The sequence below is a fragment of the Pelodiscus sinensis genome, chromosome 23, assembly GCF_052426305.1.
Source record: "Pelodiscus sinensis isolate ZL-2025 chromosome 23, ASM5242630v1, whole genome shotgun sequence".
NCBI lineage: Eukaryota > Metazoa > Chordata > Testudines > Trionychidae > Pelodiscus > Pelodiscus sinensis.
The window spans coordinates 26,386,744-26,404,375 of record NC_143074.1 but is presented as its reverse complement, the minus strand read 5'-3'; the positions used below and the strand labels follow the sequence as shown (position 1 = coordinate 26,404,375).

At 50.8% G+C, this 17,632-nt stretch overlaps 1 long non-coding RNA gene across 1 annotated transcript; it reads left to right on the top strand.

The window, feature by feature from the left end:
• The first annotated feature begins 1,097 nt into the window (after nucleotides 1-1,097).
• Nucleotides 1,098-14,570, top strand: LOC106732013 (uncharacterized). The gene is made up of 4 exons (XR_001368254.4): nucleotides 1,098-1,220; nucleotides 12,201-12,309; nucleotides 12,636-12,870; nucleotides 13,985-14,570. It is a non-coding gene; the product is annotated as an uncharacterized LOC106732013 (long non-coding RNA).
• The last annotated feature ends 3,062 nt before the right edge of the window (nucleotides 14,571-17,632 follow it).

Below are 17,632 nucleotides of genomic sequence, written 5' to 3'. Positions count from 1 at the left end.
ACCAGGACACGTTCGCATGCAGGATTGAAGAACAAAACCTGTTGCTGAGAGGCAAAGGGCAGCTGGGCTAAATTAGCTGAGCAAGTTTGAGTCTGGACAGTGTCATTAGGAGAAAAGCAGAACTACGCCATAAACTCTAATGAATGCATTAATGGATGGCTTGTGCCTCTCAAAGGGGGAAAAGCGGGTTAAATAAAGTTATTAACGCAGCCCACCTGTGTTTGGCTCTTGGACTATGTTGTTTAAATAGCCCATTAACTCTTGAAGTAACTAATCTTAAAAGTGAATATAGCCTTTCTGAAGTAGACATTTAACTACATTCATATAATTCAATTAGATTCAGCATGTGATGTCCAAAGCCAGCACTCTATGCTTTCATCTCGAATAATGGAGCACAGACAAATGCGGTTAATCTGGTGTTAAAAAAAGAATACGCTTTTGTAACCCTAACCAAAAATAAATTGCTGGACCGTGTCACAAAATATGACGGAATGTAAGAGCTAAGGATAATATTATTATAATTTAGTACAGAAGGTGAAATTAACATTTAATGCTTAAGTCAATATGACAACAGCAAACAAACTTTTAAAACCGTGCTTTCCTGAATCTCACCACAGAGCTCTGATTTTTCCTTACTCTGTTCAGACAGTTATTTATTTTATTTATCTCTGGTAGCAGAACGAATCGTGTTAATGAACATGTCTGGTCATGGATTCATTTTGCTTTGGGAAACAAACAAACAAACAAACAAACAAATGTTGGCCGCAGTCAGTTGATCCAGTTAGTAAATAGTTAAAGCAAATTCATTAGGAAACAGGATTTTATAGATTTAGTTAAATGTTTCTTCCTATTTATGTCACTGAGAAATGATAAAATTCCTTTTATCACTCTACAACTTGTTAATGTTTTACCCTAGGACCACTTCATCTGTAATAAACATCTTAACAAAATATGCATCCCTAGGGAGGAACTGTTAATTTCCTTAAGGCCTCACACATGTAATAGGTTTTTATTGCATGCAGGTGCTTTGTGAAATTGCATTGACTTGTAATAAATGTCCAGTAAAGAGCAGGTAGCACCTACAAGGGGGAAGTGTTTGTGCACCTGTCTGAAGAAAGACTTAACACACCCATATCCTCCATGGGCTTCTCCTCAGCTCAGCATAGGCACGCCATTGGGTCTCACCTGAAACTTTGTCTGCTGCACCTAGTCACAACAAGGTAAATGCTCAGATATTTATATTCATATTTAACCAGTTTAACAAGTGAATGATGAATTTAACATATCTTTCAGTATGCGTCTAATGGGACAAGCAAAGTTATGGTGTAAATTCCAATTACAAAACTCCTTAAAGCATGGGGGGACATGCATGATTTTTCCCCCTTACTTTTTATTTTGTAGCATGTGCAAACTTACAAGAATGTTCATGGAATTAGTGTATAATTTATAAGCAATCATTTGTCCTAATCTTAAATGTTTCCTATTAATTTATTCAATTAAGCTAAATTTAATAGAAATAAACTTTAAAGTTCACTTCAAATCATTATCAACATTTTAGTACAAATGACTGTTTTAAAGGTGGTAGGTTGCTTTTTAAACTTCTTCACTTTGAACAAGTTTTTGCTGTATAGCTTTGTAATTATTTATACAAAGAAGAACTATTCTCTGTGGTTTTCTGTCAAAATTTTGTTTAAAAAGGAGGTGGTCTCTGGCTCATCATAGGGACTGGAGGAATAAGAACACTGCCTGTCAGTAGAATTCCAACCTAGCAGCAGAATTAATTTATATGTGCAGATATTAGGACTCTCTCATTGTTGCTCCACAATCCCTTTGCTGTTGTCTCTTTAATATACTTCTATTGGAATATTAACAATGTCAAGGAGCAGAGAATTATACCTACTAGGTATGGGAAAGCGGGAGATGCTTCCAGGGGAAAAGTTTTTAAAGTTTAGCTAGTTAGTATTAACCATTGCTGTCCAGGAAATGCCGAGTGCAGACAAGCTAATCTGCATAATTAAATATTCTGTATATTTTACCTGAACAGGAAAGTCCAGGTGTTTGGGCACAGACAGTCTAATGACAGTTCTGCAGTTGAGAATAAATCTTTTCCCCTGAATAATTTTTTAAGAGACTACACAAATTCTGGACAAAAAGGTACAGTTAGAGATGGAATTCCGATCGGAGCCTGGGGATTTTTAGTAGCTCACACAGAAAATTTTCAAGAAGGGATCACAAAGTTCCTTGATCAAAAATTCATCCACAGCCCATGTGGTATCGGACACCAAATCCAGTTTGTTAAAAGCAGGTAAATGAAACAATTGGACATGTCCTTCCATAAGAGGTAGGAGAAATGTTTTCAAAAGCACATATGTTTTAGGAGCCTAAGTTTCATTTTCAAAAGAGACTTAGGACACTCCTCCCCCTTAACTTGTGCTCAGGTTTCCCGCAATCTCTCTGGAATACGTGCTGGGCGTTGTGGAAAATTTTACCCATATAGAAAGCAAGGGCCTCAGAATATTCTGATTGTTCCATGAAAAGTGACATAGTCAAAATTTCACTTGCAACCCTCACGGACAGGTCTTGGTCAGACAGAAGAACGACTCGATTCAGGAAAGGATTTAGGTACGTGTTTAAGGGTACACTTGAGTTCTTTGAATGCTCTACTGAACCGGACCAATCTGAGGGGCGGTGCAACATGAAGTTAAAAATCCAACATTGCCGAAAGGGAAAGCTTTACAAAGAAAGTAAGACTAGCAAACAGGCACACCAAACTCACCAGGGCTTCTGAAGAGCAGAAGCTGAATAATTATTCACTGATTAAATGGAAAAATAGAGTCAGTGCATAGTCAGTGCTATGGAGAAAAGCCCTCCCAAATGGAGATTAGAGGAACTAGACAAATTTGAAACCTTGCCTGAATAGATAACGAATGCTGGCAAACAGCTTGCCCAGCAGCCACGCTGTGTATAAGTCCGTGCAAACAGCTGGGGCCAAAGGTAAGCGGGAAGGGAGGGGGCCAAGCGCTGGATTCCGAGAGCAAACGCCGATTAAAATGAGCAGAAGAGAAGCTGAAAAGGAAAGAGTTAACGGCAACGCTGGGCAGAGAACGGAAAGCTCTCATTGTGAAGGGAAAGATGATTACGTCCCCATTTCAACCACTCAGCCAAGCACGTGTAATCTGAGCTGCTGAAGACAAGGGCAAGGAGGCACAGGCTGAAGTGAGGCAGGGCCTAAGAGACTCAAGGCTGGTGGCTCAGACTCCCCTGGGGCATTTCGCCTGCCTGGAATGAGGCTGTGATGCTCTGCCATTGGCAAGCGGGAAGAGGTGCCGAGGCCGAAGAGGCTCCGGGCAGAAGCAGGTGCTGTGCTAGGTGCGTGCGCGGAAACACGCCGGGTATGGGAACAAATTGCTGCGCTGTGGCTAGAATGGGCAGGCGGGCACCCGGCGGGTGGCACAGGGGCATTCGCGGGTAGAAAGGGAACCGTGGGGGACACGTGGGCCTGCTGTCTGCACTTGCACCTCGGCACGGCTCATGCTCCCGAGGAGGCAGGAAGTAATTCCTAGTTCAAGGGTCACCTACCCGCAGCGAATGAGGCGCCGGAGAGGTGAAGTGGGGGCAATGGGCTTCGTGGGGCTATTTGGTGCTGCCCTGGCTCAGGGCGCTATGAGCGACTGCCTGGGACGGGTGAGCAGTGCCTAGGGCGCTCGTGGCGTGGAAACTCCCAGCAGGGACAGAAAGCTGCTCCGAGCCCTGCCCCGGTGCGCAGTCCAGGTGGATGTCGGGGGCTGCAGCACCGGGAGTAACCCGAGAGCGAGAACTCCCCACAGCCGGGCACAGCTGCACTGAGCTAGGGCACTGACGTGACATCACGATGCTGCCGTGTGATGTCATCACACAGGATGTGACGCCAGGCCGCAGTCCAGTTGTAGACACTCCCCTCACAATCCTGTTGGGGGCGCCGGAAGCCCCTGGGCCAGCAGCTGAGCACGGCTCAGGGGAGGTGCAAGGCCAAGAGGCGCTGGCGGCTGCATGCGGAAGGAAGAAAGGACTGCAGTGCTGGGAAGGCGTTCGAACGTGCGACTTCATGCCCCGTCCGCACCAGAGAAGCAGAAGGAAGAGAGCCTGGCCTGAGGCCTTGGACTTAAGAAATGCAACCGTTGGACTCCTGGTTCTCCAGGAGGACTCCGTGCCCGAAGGACACAGCCCCGTGTCCAGGTGTTTCCAATCATGGCACGAATCTTGGGCTTTTACAGGGGCTGACGTGAACGGAAACAGGAAGGGGCAGCTCTCCTGGCACCAGCCAATGAGGAGGACGAGCTGCTCCTGCTTGCGGGGTGTGTGTGTGTGGTGTGTGTGCGTGCGTGTGTGTGTGTGTGCTGTCTTCCTGTGCTCTGAGAAACAAAAAAAAACCCAAAACAAAAGGCCCCTCACTGATGTGGCCCCCAACTGAGAAACAGAAAGAAACTCCCTGTATTCCCCTTGCACACCGAGGGGGCCCAGGCTCATAGACTTGTGGGTCCCCATAGGCTCTAGGGCGGGGTTCAGTGTGCGGGAGGGGGCTGCCGGGAAGCAGGCTTGGGGTGTCGTGGGGGGGATGGATCTGGGAGTGTGGAAAGGTGCAGGAGCAGGCTGGGGGTTGGTGGGAGGGAGCTGCAGAGTTGGAGCCCAGCACTGGCTCGCCGATGCTGGAGGGGAGCCCCAAGCCTCGGGGGCCAGATCCAGAGAAGCCAGGGGCTGGATCGAGCCCCTGGGCCGTAGCTTCCCCACTCTGCCCCAAGCATCAGTAATGTGCTAACTCCATGGAGTCCCTGGTTCCGACATCGGCAAAGTCAGCTCAGCCCTGGCTCCTACCCAGAGCCACAGGTCGGCCGCTCTGTCTGTTGGGGTGTGTTGTGAGGACAGTGGCCGTCCCTGGATTTGCTTGTTGCCTAGAATGAGGCAACGCCAGACTCAGCACCGAACCGTCCAAAGAAACCCCTGCTGGGCAGAAGGCTCCGATGTTCTGAAGGCTGAAAGCCGCAGTGGAAATGTCAGTTTCCACCAGCCACCGTGTAACGTGCTCCCGGAGACAGAGTGCGCTGCGACTTCGGCATTCCGCCGGGCCAGCACTGCAGCAGCACGTCTAGCAACGTCCCAACGCCCTTCCCGGAGGGCTGGCGGGGGTTGAAATCGCCCATTTTAATCGTGATTTAAACCACAACGGGAAACCTGGGTTTAAATGATCGATATTCATCTTCTTTTGCATGTGTCGTTGTTTTCCCAGAGAAAGGTGGATGCTCCGTGCTTGGTAACCATTAAACCATGCTGATTAGCAACTCCACACAGCCTTTGCACAGAATGTGCTGCTCCTTTGGTAGCTGGGAGACCTGGGAGACCAGCACACATTTCTGTAGGCAGTTATGGGATATAACTTCCATTTATTCAGAGTCTTAATTTTTACATGGTTAGTATGTTATAAAATGGTGAATGATGCTTTTCTTATTTACTAGACGTTGACTAATTTGACTCATTATTTGGGTCAGGCTACATTTAGATGGAAACTGAAATTTAATTAAAATGCACAAACCCAGGCTTCTAAAATGATTGTTTATTCATTAAAGAAAACTTCCTTAGATGTGCTGGATACATAAAGGGAAGAAGTAAGTGTATCAAAATATATTTTGCTTTTAAAATTAACCATCTTATTAACAAAGGAAATAAACATAAATTATGTAAATATAGTTGAATTCTAGTGATTATTTCTGGTCCCCATATTTTGCAAGTGAAGTAATATATCTCAGCCTCCCACCTCCAGTTTTGTTCAGAGACTGACAGAGGAAAACAAGCTTTCCTGCTTTTTCAGATTCCTGTCGGGTTCTCAGCTATGAATGAACTTGTGATTGAACTGAACTACTTGAATAAACTGAAATGCAAATATTACCCCCAAGCTACTGCTGCCAAAAGCTGGGGACCCTCTTGAACAAACTCTGCTTCCAGATGCCTGCTTAAAGGCGTACAAAAATAATTGTATCTATTTTACTAGATTATTGGAAGTTCGGCCTCCTACTAGCTGCCATTCTTTCAACTTCAATTTCAATAGTTTTATTTTTAAAAAGGGAAACATCATTTAAATACAAAACCAATTTACATGATAAAATCGAATGTTTTTAATTAAAAATGCCCACCCTGCCCCTTCTGAGCAGGAAGCTGGAGAATATAAACAGAGACAGGAGATATTTTTGTCCCTTCTATCCTTCCCAGAGATTTCAATAAAGCCCTTTCGGTTTTTACTTGATCTCTAAATTAGATGAGATCTTGCAGGTGAAAAGTGCCATAAATTCATGACTACGCCCTTAGGACCATCTCTAAGAAAACACGGGGATTATTCTCAACGTGTCAGTAAGTAGTAGCAGGTTTCATTTTTCTTAGAAAAGAGATAAATCGCCACTTGATTATTAATATGCAAAACCCCAGCGTCTCCAGTTCCTGTCAGAGCCCCTTTGGCCCAGACACTGTACAGACCTGATGTAAAGAGCCCAAAAGAGCTGATGGGTCTGGTAATGACAAGGTGCTCCCGGCAGCCAGAATTCCTCGCCGGCCCCTCGGCGCAGCATGCTCGTGGGGGTAAGGAACAGCTGTAAATACAAAAGCACAGTCTGTCAGTCCTCTGGGGTCCATCAGGAACCCAACGAGCTAAACCCCAGGTCCCGAGAGAGCCATTCCTGCACAGAGATGCCACCAGCGCCAAATTCCTCCCTCGCGAGAGATTCCAGTGGTTTAAATAATGGCCAAGATATGAGTGATGGGTGATTTTCAGAGCTCAGCTTCCGAGTCCCTGAAAGGGAGCACTGGCACCCTCAGAATCGGGCCCCTCCAAGGGTTTCAGGTGAGATACCAAAATCACCAGTCACTTAGGAACCTCGGCCACAGTTAATAATAAGCTGCCGTTCGGAGCAGTTTTCTCTTACACTTATTGCCAGACTCAGCAGTGCTGGGTCACGAGAAGCAGGCTTTTCATTAAGATTTCTGAAAAATATTCACAGGCGCATGTTGTATTTGCTACCAAGAGATATTGTTGTTTGGCCAAAGCATTACTAACCCCCCAGAGGAAAAAAGGAAAAGACAAACATTTCTTCCATTGCTGTTTTCCATGAAGGGGCCAATCCTGCCATGTGTCAAATGCTGGGGACTGGGGGATCAGGTCCAGAGTCATTTGCATTTCTTGTCAGTGTCAGTCAGTAGTTTTTAAAAGAGGTTAAACAGTAGGAATGAGGGACTGCAATCGGGGGGGTATTCACAGCCTCTTTCGGGGTTTCTGGAGCTGCCAGTCACAGAAAGGAGAAAAGCTTAAATAAACTCACATTTTATCTGTGCATTAGCTTAGTCATTTGCATTTTCCACTGTGTTGTGGGCATTTGTGATTTCTGAATTATACTGACTGTTTCTTCCAAATATTCTCTCAAAAACTGGGCATGGTGCTTTTTTATGTTTCATGTTAAAAGGCTCCAAGTAGAAGGGGAAAATATGTTGAGACAGGAATCATAAAGGCAAATGTAATTAGGAAACATATGAGAAGATTCTCAGATTCTTTTGAACGTATTTGAAAGGAAATGGATAAAAAGTAAATAAAACACATTGTTTAAAAATGTTTCATATTAGACTTTTCCTATAAATGTTTTAGCTTTTTATTTTATAGATTTCATGCTATTCTAATCAAATTGATTTTTGTAACTTCACGGCTGGAACGGCAAACCGTCCAGCCTGTTTTCACATTGCAGGGGTGGCCTCACCACTCTTTTATCTCTCTCTAGCTGGGGGAAAATAAAGTCAGGAAAGTGAGCCAAAAAATTCTAATTCCAAATCTTTTATAGAAACTTCTACTGAAGAAACTCAGGCACCACCTCATGGAAAGTGCCTAAGTATTGGGTCAGAACAGTTCCAACTTCCCCGCAAATCAAAGCCTGACTAGTTTACTCTTGTTCATGAAGAGTGTGAGGACTTGTAAAAGATATTAATGAAAGTGTAAACTCGCACGGAGGAAAAATAAATCTGGGCTGGAGAGGATTTGGGTGTTTAAAAATAAAGCAAACACCGTGTCCAAATAGTAGAATTAGAGTTGCCGTGTAATCTAAAAAGCAATTTAGAGACGCAAGGGTTTTGCTGGCCAGCCGTCATCTGGATGAAGGTCCAATCTCATCTTTACAATCAAAGAGTTAACTGTGATGTCCCAGCACACAAATAAGTAAATGTGGTATAATTAGGAAACAAATTCTGCAGACATCTTGAAAGGGGCTAAAGATCTTTGATCTTTATAGAAAAGAAAACATTACAATACAGCCTAGCTTTTGGGCTCTGCACACATTTTATACCAAAGCAGAGGATGGTATCTTTCTTAAAAATCAAGTAACACCTAATTCCATCATACCCTAATTATCTTAACTGATCTCATATGTCTGAAGGTCTTTTGCCAAAAGATTAGAGTAGAAAGAGGGACTGACAAAATAATTAAATATGCAATTTGCCAACCTTGGGCAATATGGCTTTGAAATCACCTTTTCAGGAAGTTTTACAGCTTGTTCAGTGACATATATATTGCAGCCTTCAGATTCTTATTTAAGCTCTTTTGATTACTTTAATGGATTAATACCTGAGTACCATCAACATAAAGACTAATACTCGAGCCTGTTTCTAATTTGACAAAGATTGCACTAGCTCCCTTTTGGTGTTATGACAAAAACTATAAATGGACTCCTGAGTTTTTTTTAAATCACAAAATTCCACTTTCGAAAAGAATTCCTTGAATATAAAACTATGCCTCTGCCTAGTGTTGCTTTCAGTTGGATGAAATGCTTTCATGCCCTGTAAGGTTTCTGTAATCTAGCCAGCATGCACACAGCCAAATACAATATGTGACATGGTAGGTTCTAACAGAATAGCGCAGGATTGCCACTTTAATCCTTCTGGATTTATTCTGGGGGGTAGCTTCTTAATGAATCCATGTCTTGAGTTGTGCAGAAGTTCATGGTTGAAAATATAAACGGAGCCAGTAAGAAAATATACGGATTGTGTTGCAGCTTGTTGATATGCTACTGAAAAAGGAAACAAAACATCACATGAGAAATTGGTTCTGTGTTTGGCTGCAAAGGGACGTCACTCAGACTTGGGTTACAAACCGGTTTCTTTTTTGGGACTGAGGAGGCCAACCTACCGCGGCTCAAATCGGGTGTATTGTAGGGTACATTTACACAGCAGTGTTATTTTGCAATAACATAATCCATGTCTACACAGCAGGCAGTTATTTCGAAATAGTGTCAAAATACTGTCAAGCTGGAGGACGTCTTACTCCAACTCCTGTAACCCTCCCTGTATGAGGAGTAAGGGGAGTCGGGAAAAAGAGTGCTCGATTTAGAAATAAGTGCTGTGTAGATGCTTCTAATTTCAAAATAAGCTACGCAGTGGACGTGGCTCAATTTGTGTCACTTATTTTGGGTTAAGCCCTGCTGTGTAGGCCCTTCAAGTCTGGTGTTAGGGAGACTTTCCAAGTCTGGGTTTGCGCTAGAGAAGGCTGGTCACATCACAGCTCCTGTGTAGCCCCGGGGGAGGCAGGCAAAGGCCTCTTTTGCCAAGTGGCTGCAGCAGATTCTGAGTGCTGGAACCCGAGAGACAAGCGGGAACGTGCTGGGGCCTTGTTTCTTTGTCTCCGAGCTTGAGATGGGTCTTGAGACAGATGCAGCACGCCGGCCGTGCTCGCTCTGTGCCATAGTGGCAGATTCTGGTCTCCAGTGGGTGTATCCGGCTCTGAGACGATCAGTGTCAGATGGATCCTCCCGTGGCAAAGGACTAGACACTGGCTCCTATGGCATCTCCCACCCCGGTGCCAGCATGGCCGGAGGATGCTCCTATACGGCACCACACTCTGGCTGCTCTCTAGCCACATGGAGCTGTTAGCTGCTGGTATCAGAGCAGCCCGGGGACTGGTCTAACCTGCCTGGGCTGGGAGAAGGCACAGCGGAGCTCTAGGCCGTCTTTACACCCCACTTCTCTGCTCATCTGGCCCAGAATTCTCAGAGGTGATTCTGCCTCGTGGCTGGCTGGCAGCCCCCATTAACAGCAACCGTTTCCTGCTGTGTAATGCCGGCCTTGTGTGAACAGTATTTTGGGAGAGTTCCTGCAGGTGCACAGCGCCCTCTCTCCCTCCCGCCGCAGAATTACGTGCACACTCATCGTTCGGTCAAAGTCCAGAACACGCGTTTTTCTGGAAGGTTCTCTCAGTCTGAAAGAAAAGGCTAACGGGTTGACGCTGGCAAGGGCGAATGGTTTCTTGGCTTGCCAAGGATTTTCAGAGAGGTGTATGGTTTTTATATTCTTTTAAAGACGAAATTATAATATTTAAAGCTTCTTTTAGTTAAATATTTGAAATACACAATAAAAATATTTAATGTCAAATTTAAAAGCGGAGCGAGAACATCTGCACTGACAAGACAAGGAGTCCCCCAGTACACTGAGGCAGTAAGCGATGGACACGCCGCTTTCCCTGGTTTTAAATTTTGTACCTTTAGTGGCACAAACATTTGCAGAACAGCAGCACCTGTCCCGGGAGGCTGCCACAGGGATTCGCTAGCAGAAATACTGGCGCATCACAACACCTCCGTGCGGTAGGGTCAGTCCATGTTACTAGCACTGAAAGGGCCAGAGGCCGCGCTCATTCACACGGTGAAAAATCAGACCCAACTTTTTCGAAATTAACGGGACAACTAAGCGAGAGCAAATGCCAGCTCCTAGCTGTTACAGGGCTGGGCCGCGATCATCCAGACGGTCTGCAGCCAATGGAACCCAGACGGCCGGAGTCCTGCTGCCAACCGCGTCCCGGACTGGAGTGCAAATACAAAACTAGACACACTCGGGAAAGGGAACCACGCTCCAAACGTGTAACAGTGATGGAGCCGCCAGACTCCTGTGGAGTAACGCACTGTATCTGCTGCACACTAGATGAGGGCGGCACAGCCGGAAGTCAAACCTCTCTTGGAAACCGGCCTCTTCCTCCGAGCGCTCAGCTCACAAGTGCCCCTGGGCTGCCAGGGTCTGGCCTCGTGTGCACCGAGTGCTCGTGTTTTCACGGCTCCGCAGACAATCCGGCTCCAGGCAAAAGGTGCCTGCTCACAGATCTCGGGTTGCCAGGTGTCCGGTTTTCTACTGGACAGTCCGTTTTTGGGGCCTCTGTCAGTCCTGCTCTCCGCCGGCTGATTTGCTCCCCCGCCCCCACTTAGCTGGCCGGTTGGTTGATTCTCCCCAATTTCTCCTCCTGGTCTTCCCTGGCCAGTCCCTCCCCACCCCCGCCGCGAGCTCTGCCTCCTGCTCTGCCTCCTGCTGGCCAGTTCCTGCTCTTGCCCGGACAGCCCCACTGCACCCCTGCCAGCCCTGCGTCTGGCGGCCAGTTCTCCCCTCCTCCTCCTCCTCCTCCTCCTCCTCCTGAGCTCCCCTGGCCAGCTCCACCGCCCCCCCCTCGATATCCCGGGGCCAGTCCTGTTCTGGCCAAGCCCCCCCCCCCCACCAACCAGCCCTGCTTCCTGTCAGCCCCCCTATCTCCCTCAGCCAGCCCTGTTGCCCCCCCCCCCCGTTAGCTCTGTTTCCTGGCCCCCCTCCTCCCGGCCAGCACTGCTCCCCTCCCGGCCGGTCCCTGCCCCCCTTCCGCCATGAAGCGTGTCCGGTATTTTTTTTAGGACTACCTGGTAACCCTACACAGACCACGTCAGCCTGGGTGTGTGGCACAGACGCCACGGGGCCGTTTCACTTTGGCAGTTTTAGGGTGGACAGAGACGCGGCACATACTGAGTGTAAAGAGCAAGTGAGCGCGTCGGCGGAGCCACCGACTTCCGGATGGGAGGGATTGGAAAGGCCTCGTCCTGGTCCCCCAGCAGCCCACGCACAGGGCTGTCTACCAGCGCCCAGCCTCGGCCTTGCCTCTGGCCCTGGGAGACCATTTCCCCAGCCTGAGGGAAAGCCCCCTTCCCTCCCCGGGCAGGAAGAGCAGGGAGCACCGCGAGGGGCAGAAGGCCCAGCTGGCCGAGTGCCCGCCCAGTGCTGCTGCGGGTGGGCTGTGCCGAATGTGACGGGCTGGGCCCGGAAAGGCTGGCTGGCAGACAAGTCCGGGGCAATCCCCTGGTGAGGGTAGGTGTCGGCAGGCCCAGGCCTTAGCCTTGTCCCGCTGTCCTTCTCCACAGACAGGCCCCGCGCCTGGCTCTTGGTGTGGCTGTTTCCTGACTTCTCCAAGCTTATCTCGGCGCCTGGAGAAGGGCACCCGGCGACCACGACAGGCAAACGCTATTCCTGGTAAGAATCCCAGGCGAGCCACACCCGCCCATCACTGACCATCCTGGGTTAGCATTCGAGGGCCAAATGACTCGTAACCACTGACGGTCCTAGGATACGGCCTGGGGGAGGCAGGGTCCCAGGCGATGTGTGAAACTGGCTCGAGTCCTTCCCGGAGGGATGCAGCCAGGGAGCAGTGATGGGAAACCACTAGGCCCCTTAGTCTGGGCTCCAGGAGGATCAATTCTCTCGCCAGCCCCATTCGGTATCCACATGTGGCCAGCAGATGACTCAGCCAGACAACAGCAGCCCCCCCTTGACTCTCTGCTCTGTGTGTCTTTCCCCAGACAGGACCGCACCACGGCCCCAGGGGGCCCAGCGCTCAGCTCGCGGAGAAACAGCTGCGGAAGCTGAGCTCTGGTGAGACAAAGGCAATGCTGGTGGGCAGAGGAAAGTGTTCGGAAGCGTTTCCAGCCATGCGGTGCAGGACGACAGCGTGCTCGGGTACCACAGCGAGGAGCACGGTACGGAACTCGGCACACGGGGCCGGCAGCTCTGAAGCAGATCTGCAGAGCTCGAGGGGTAAGAGTCTACGCACAAGCACAGAAGCAGCCCCACCCCACTCCCCCGACACACATTCCCCATCCTAGGCCGGCTTTCTGTTCCTGGTGTGCTGGCTGGCTTGGAGCAGAGCACCCGGAGTCCGTTGGCTGGAGGAGGCTTGCTGGAAGGTGGCACAGTGAGTGACAAGCATCTCTGGAAAGCCATGGGAAGGCAGCTCGCATGGGCAGAGGGCTATCGGGAGTTGCAGTGCCCCTGGCTTTCCATGCAGTCAGATTTCACCAGAGCCTCCCCAGCTACAGGTCACTGTTTCTGCTTCCAGACCTGAGTGAAGGCAGAAGGAGCAAAGGCTGGGGAAACCGAGGAAAGCAGTGACCCTTCTTAGGACTCCGGCAGATATTGGCGGGTGTGTTTGGCTCTCAGTCACTGGGCAGTCGGTCAATGGCAGATTAGGATTGCAACAAAGGGCACATCAGAAAGCCTCTGAGGATAGGACAAGAAGCAAGGGGCTTAAACTGCAGCAAGGGAGATTAAGGTTGGACATCAGGAAAAACTTCCTGCCTGTCAGGTGGTGAAACACTGGAATAAGTTGCCCGGGGAGGCTGCGGAATCTCCATCCCTGGAGAGATCTAAGCGCAGGTTAGACGGACGCCTGGCAGGGATGGTCTAGACAGCACTGGGTCCTGCCGTGAGGGCCAGTGACTGGACTCGATGCCTCGTGAGGTCCCTGCCAGTTCTAGTGTCCGTGATTCTCTGATGACACACTCGTGGAAAGGGAAACGTGCTACAACGTTTAACAGTGATTAAGTCACTAGTTTGGTGTCACTGAGCCCCTGACGGGAGCTCAAATTCAAAACTCGACACACTTATGATTCTATGATTCGTGTCTGTAAAATCAGAGACAATTTACCCCTCCCCCCCGTGTCTCCCAGGGGCGCACACACAGGCATATTTCTAGCAGCCATCACCCATCAGCGGATATAAACAGCTGGGCTACAATACCCCCAGATATGACACAGCCAAGTGACGCATGGCGGGAGGGGACGTGTCACTGAGCAGCCACAGCAAAGCCCCTCTCGTGGGCTCTGGTCAGCCTGCTGGCCCACGTGGCTCAGTGCCTCTCTCCTCTCCCCAGGCCCTGCGGGATGGGGCTTTGGGGTTTCCTGTCTGAGCGCCGTGGGAGGAGCAGGCCGGCCGTGCTGGACGCTGCAGCTTGCACTCTGCACCCTTCCCCCGGCATGTTCCCTGGAACGTCGTCTGGTCGCAGTCTGCGTGTAAAGAACCAAGCCTTGCCAGGCTGGGGCTTTTAACTGCAGAGCACCTAAAGAAATCCCCCACTGCCCCCAGAGCTGCACCGATACTGCATGCTCCCTCTTCTCCACACCTTCCCTGTCATCCATTGACTCCAGTCCCAACGACGGTGTCTTCCACTGTCTAAAGAGCCCTTCCTGTCCAAGAACTAAGCAAATTCCTAGCTGCTGTGGAAGAATGGCTGCCCTCTCCCCCTACCCCCTTTAAGAGCGGCAGGCTGCCTGCAAATCTCCAGGCTCTCAGAATCAGCCTTGCTAATGAGGCTGGAGAAAAGACGAAGAATGACCCAGGGACACTTTCTAACTGGCAAGGCCCCATGGCGATCCCCACCTTTGCCTAGTTTGGCTTGTGCCAGACTTGGAAAACACCTGAGGATGAAACTGTGCCAAATGAATACAGCCCTGCAAACCCCCCGCCGTCCCCGGACCCCTGCGGCTGTGCATGCAGATATCCGCCGCTCCTCTGAGCAGCTACAGATGCACGTGCAGTTACACATTTTGTATCTAGAACCATGGGCGTCCGGTAGCCTAGGTGGGGGAGGGTTTGCCTTCCCAAACTGCCAGCCATGGCCCCGCCCGCATTCTGGGGTGGAGTGTTTGCTGCTCCCAGCACCCTGCCAGGGCGGGGAGGCTGGGGTAAGTGCACACCTGCCCTCTCCTCCCCGTGGGGGATGGGGAGGGGACAGGGCCTCCTCAGAAGGGGAGGGGCTAGAGATGGGCCTGGGGGGCTTGCCTCCCCCATCCCTACCTTCACCAACAGCCCATGGCTAGAACCCTGAAAATTGTGGCTATCCGCTTTAGAGCCCTGGGTATCTGCACCCGCAGATGTCAGTGTGGATAGCCGCTGCTCCTTTCACGGATGCTGTATCTGCCCACAGCGCTACTAATGGACAACGGAAAAGCACTGGGGAAGGGCTGGAATTGGTTGCATTTTGAATGGCTGACAATGTTAAAATAACGTTGGAAAGAGTTGAAGTGCCTGGGAGCAGAGCTAAGGCGGCTCGGTGTGGACGTGTGTCTCAGAGCCCATTTTGAACGAGAACCCGTTTGTGACGGGAACCCAAGTATGCAGCTGCTAGAAATGGCAGCAAATGCTTCCGAAGGAGAACTGCTAACGCGGCCCAGCAATGCGGCCTCATAGCTCAGCTCCCGGGACTGGCTGCTGCAGGCCTGCCAAGGATGTGCTGATTAAAGAACATTTTGCAACCTATAAACTCGGTGCAGTTTAAAAGAAGCCTTTTAACCTTGGAGGTCTTATTTTCATTACTAAGCGGTTGGGAAACACCTTGCTTTCCGCGGTTTGATCAGCTAATTAGAGCGCTGACAATATCTCAGGAGCTGCAGATACTCAATGCTTTTAATAATAACATCTGCTGACTTCCTTCGGGCCCTTTTAGAAGAAATTAGGCGCAGGTCTGCATGCCAAGGAAACCAGGGATGTCATGAATCTGCACCCTGCTGGGAACCGTACACGGGCTGCAGAGCTAGCTCTGCTAAGCTCCACGGTTGTCTCCCCCCAGAGGCGGCAGATTCCGTTGGAACGCCCGGTTGCCTTGCGAGAGAGGGATGCTCACCTGCTGTTACCATTCCCCTCGCTGAATGGAGCCTTCGTCCTGGACTTGCCACAAAGTGTTGCATGTGGCCCACCCGTGATCTGGCGCCCCAGAAAGATCCAGAAGCATCGAGCCAGGCGCTGGGAGGTTTTTCAACCACGTTTTCTGGCTGTGGGTGTTCGGCTTGTTAGGGAACGCGGAGGGGGTTTTGTGGGCGAGATACACCCGTTCGACCCTGCAGAAATGTACCTTGTGTCAAGGCAAAAGAACAGCGGTGGCAAAACACCCAGGTCTTGGTCCTCTCACTCCGCAGGCCCCTCCCTTCCCGCTGTTTGCAGCTGTAGTGCAGAGTGCGTCACGTAGCTACTGCCCCCCCACTCCTGTGGGATGGGCTAAGGCAGGCGCTGCGTCTGCCCTGCCCGTGCTGCCTGGGGCGGTGGGATCGCTGTCCATGTGGTACTGGGCTCCCCCTCCCACTCTGCTCTTGCCTTACTCCCCTGGGATCAGCTGCGCCCCTGGGGCAGGCCCATGTGCTCTTTGCAGGGGAGGGCCCTGCTGGTGGCCCACAGCTCGATAACCTGCTCCCTGGCTATGGGGCCGGGGCTCTTGGCAAGACAAGCCCCAGTCCCAGAGAGCTCTCCCAGCCTGCGGTGGGCCGGTGCCGGCGTTTCGATTCCGGGCTGAAAGGGGGCAGCCCGGAATACAGACTGGGGGTTCAAATAGCAGTAGAAACAGGCCGCGGCTTGGACAGTAAAATGGGGACTAACCCAGGCCAGGCCCGGCCCGTGAAGTGGCCCCCATCTGTCTGTAAGGTCACCCCCTTTCTCCCTCCACACCCGCCCCACCCCGCCTGTTGCTGCTTGTCCCCGCTTGCAGCTTGCTGGAGCCTGGCCCAGGCTTTCAGGTGCCACCAGCTATGAACAGTCATTAATTACAGGCAGTTGGTGCTTTATAACGAACGAGCAGACGTCCCAGCATTGCCCGGGTCCTTCAGTGCAAGAGGCTTGGGGGGGGGGGTGCAGGAGTCAGGGCAGGGCCTTGGGGATGTGTGTGGGGGCAGGGCAGGAGGCTGGGGGGTGAGGAGCTCAGGGTGGGGGGGGGCCCATCCTGCACAGGCCTTTTCTCTCTCCCCAGCCGCCAGGGGCCTTTTTCCTCTCCCCCTGCTGGTGCTGCAGCCAAGGGCTGGGAGGAGGAGGGGCTCTGTACCCGCGTGCTGGCAGGCAAGATGGAGCTCCAGCCCCGCTGCCCCCAGTGGCCACTCCCATATCACATCCCTCCGAACAGCAGCCCCTCCCTTTCCATGCTCTGGAAACTTTCCCTTTCCTGGGGCTTCCGGCTGTCCTGGCACAACCAAACCCCAACCTGGCTTCAAGCTGGGAGAAGAGGAAGCCGCCTGCCAGATTTGGTGGGCCTGGCTCTGAGCGTTTGGGAGGAGTTCTGCAGCCAGGCAGACTCTAAACTACAGCTCCAGATCACTCTTGGCTGACCCTTGCCCAGTGGACGGCGGTGCTCCGGCCGGCAGTGAGCTTCCAGCTGATTGGCTTCCCTGGCTCCCTGGTCTGACACGCCAGGGACCCAGCAGCTGGCCCCAAAGAGAAGAAATAACCAACAGCCCCGAGAACGGGTTAGAAGAGGCACAAACCCAGGGAAAAGAGCAAACGTCTTGTCACCTGCCATTGGACAGGGACGTGCTCCGCAGACCCGCGTCTCAGCTCCTTCCACGGACACAGTCTCAGGCGCACAGTGTGCCGACAGGCGTGGCCTCACGTGCCCCCAGCCTGTGTAGCTAGAGTGCGCGGTTACACAGCACAAGCCCAGAGCCACATTGGGGCAGTAACAGCGTGGGGGGCTCGGCTCGCTGGGGTGATCGCTGGGACCTGCTTAGTGACGCCGCCTGTGCAGCAGTGTGGACATTTCAAG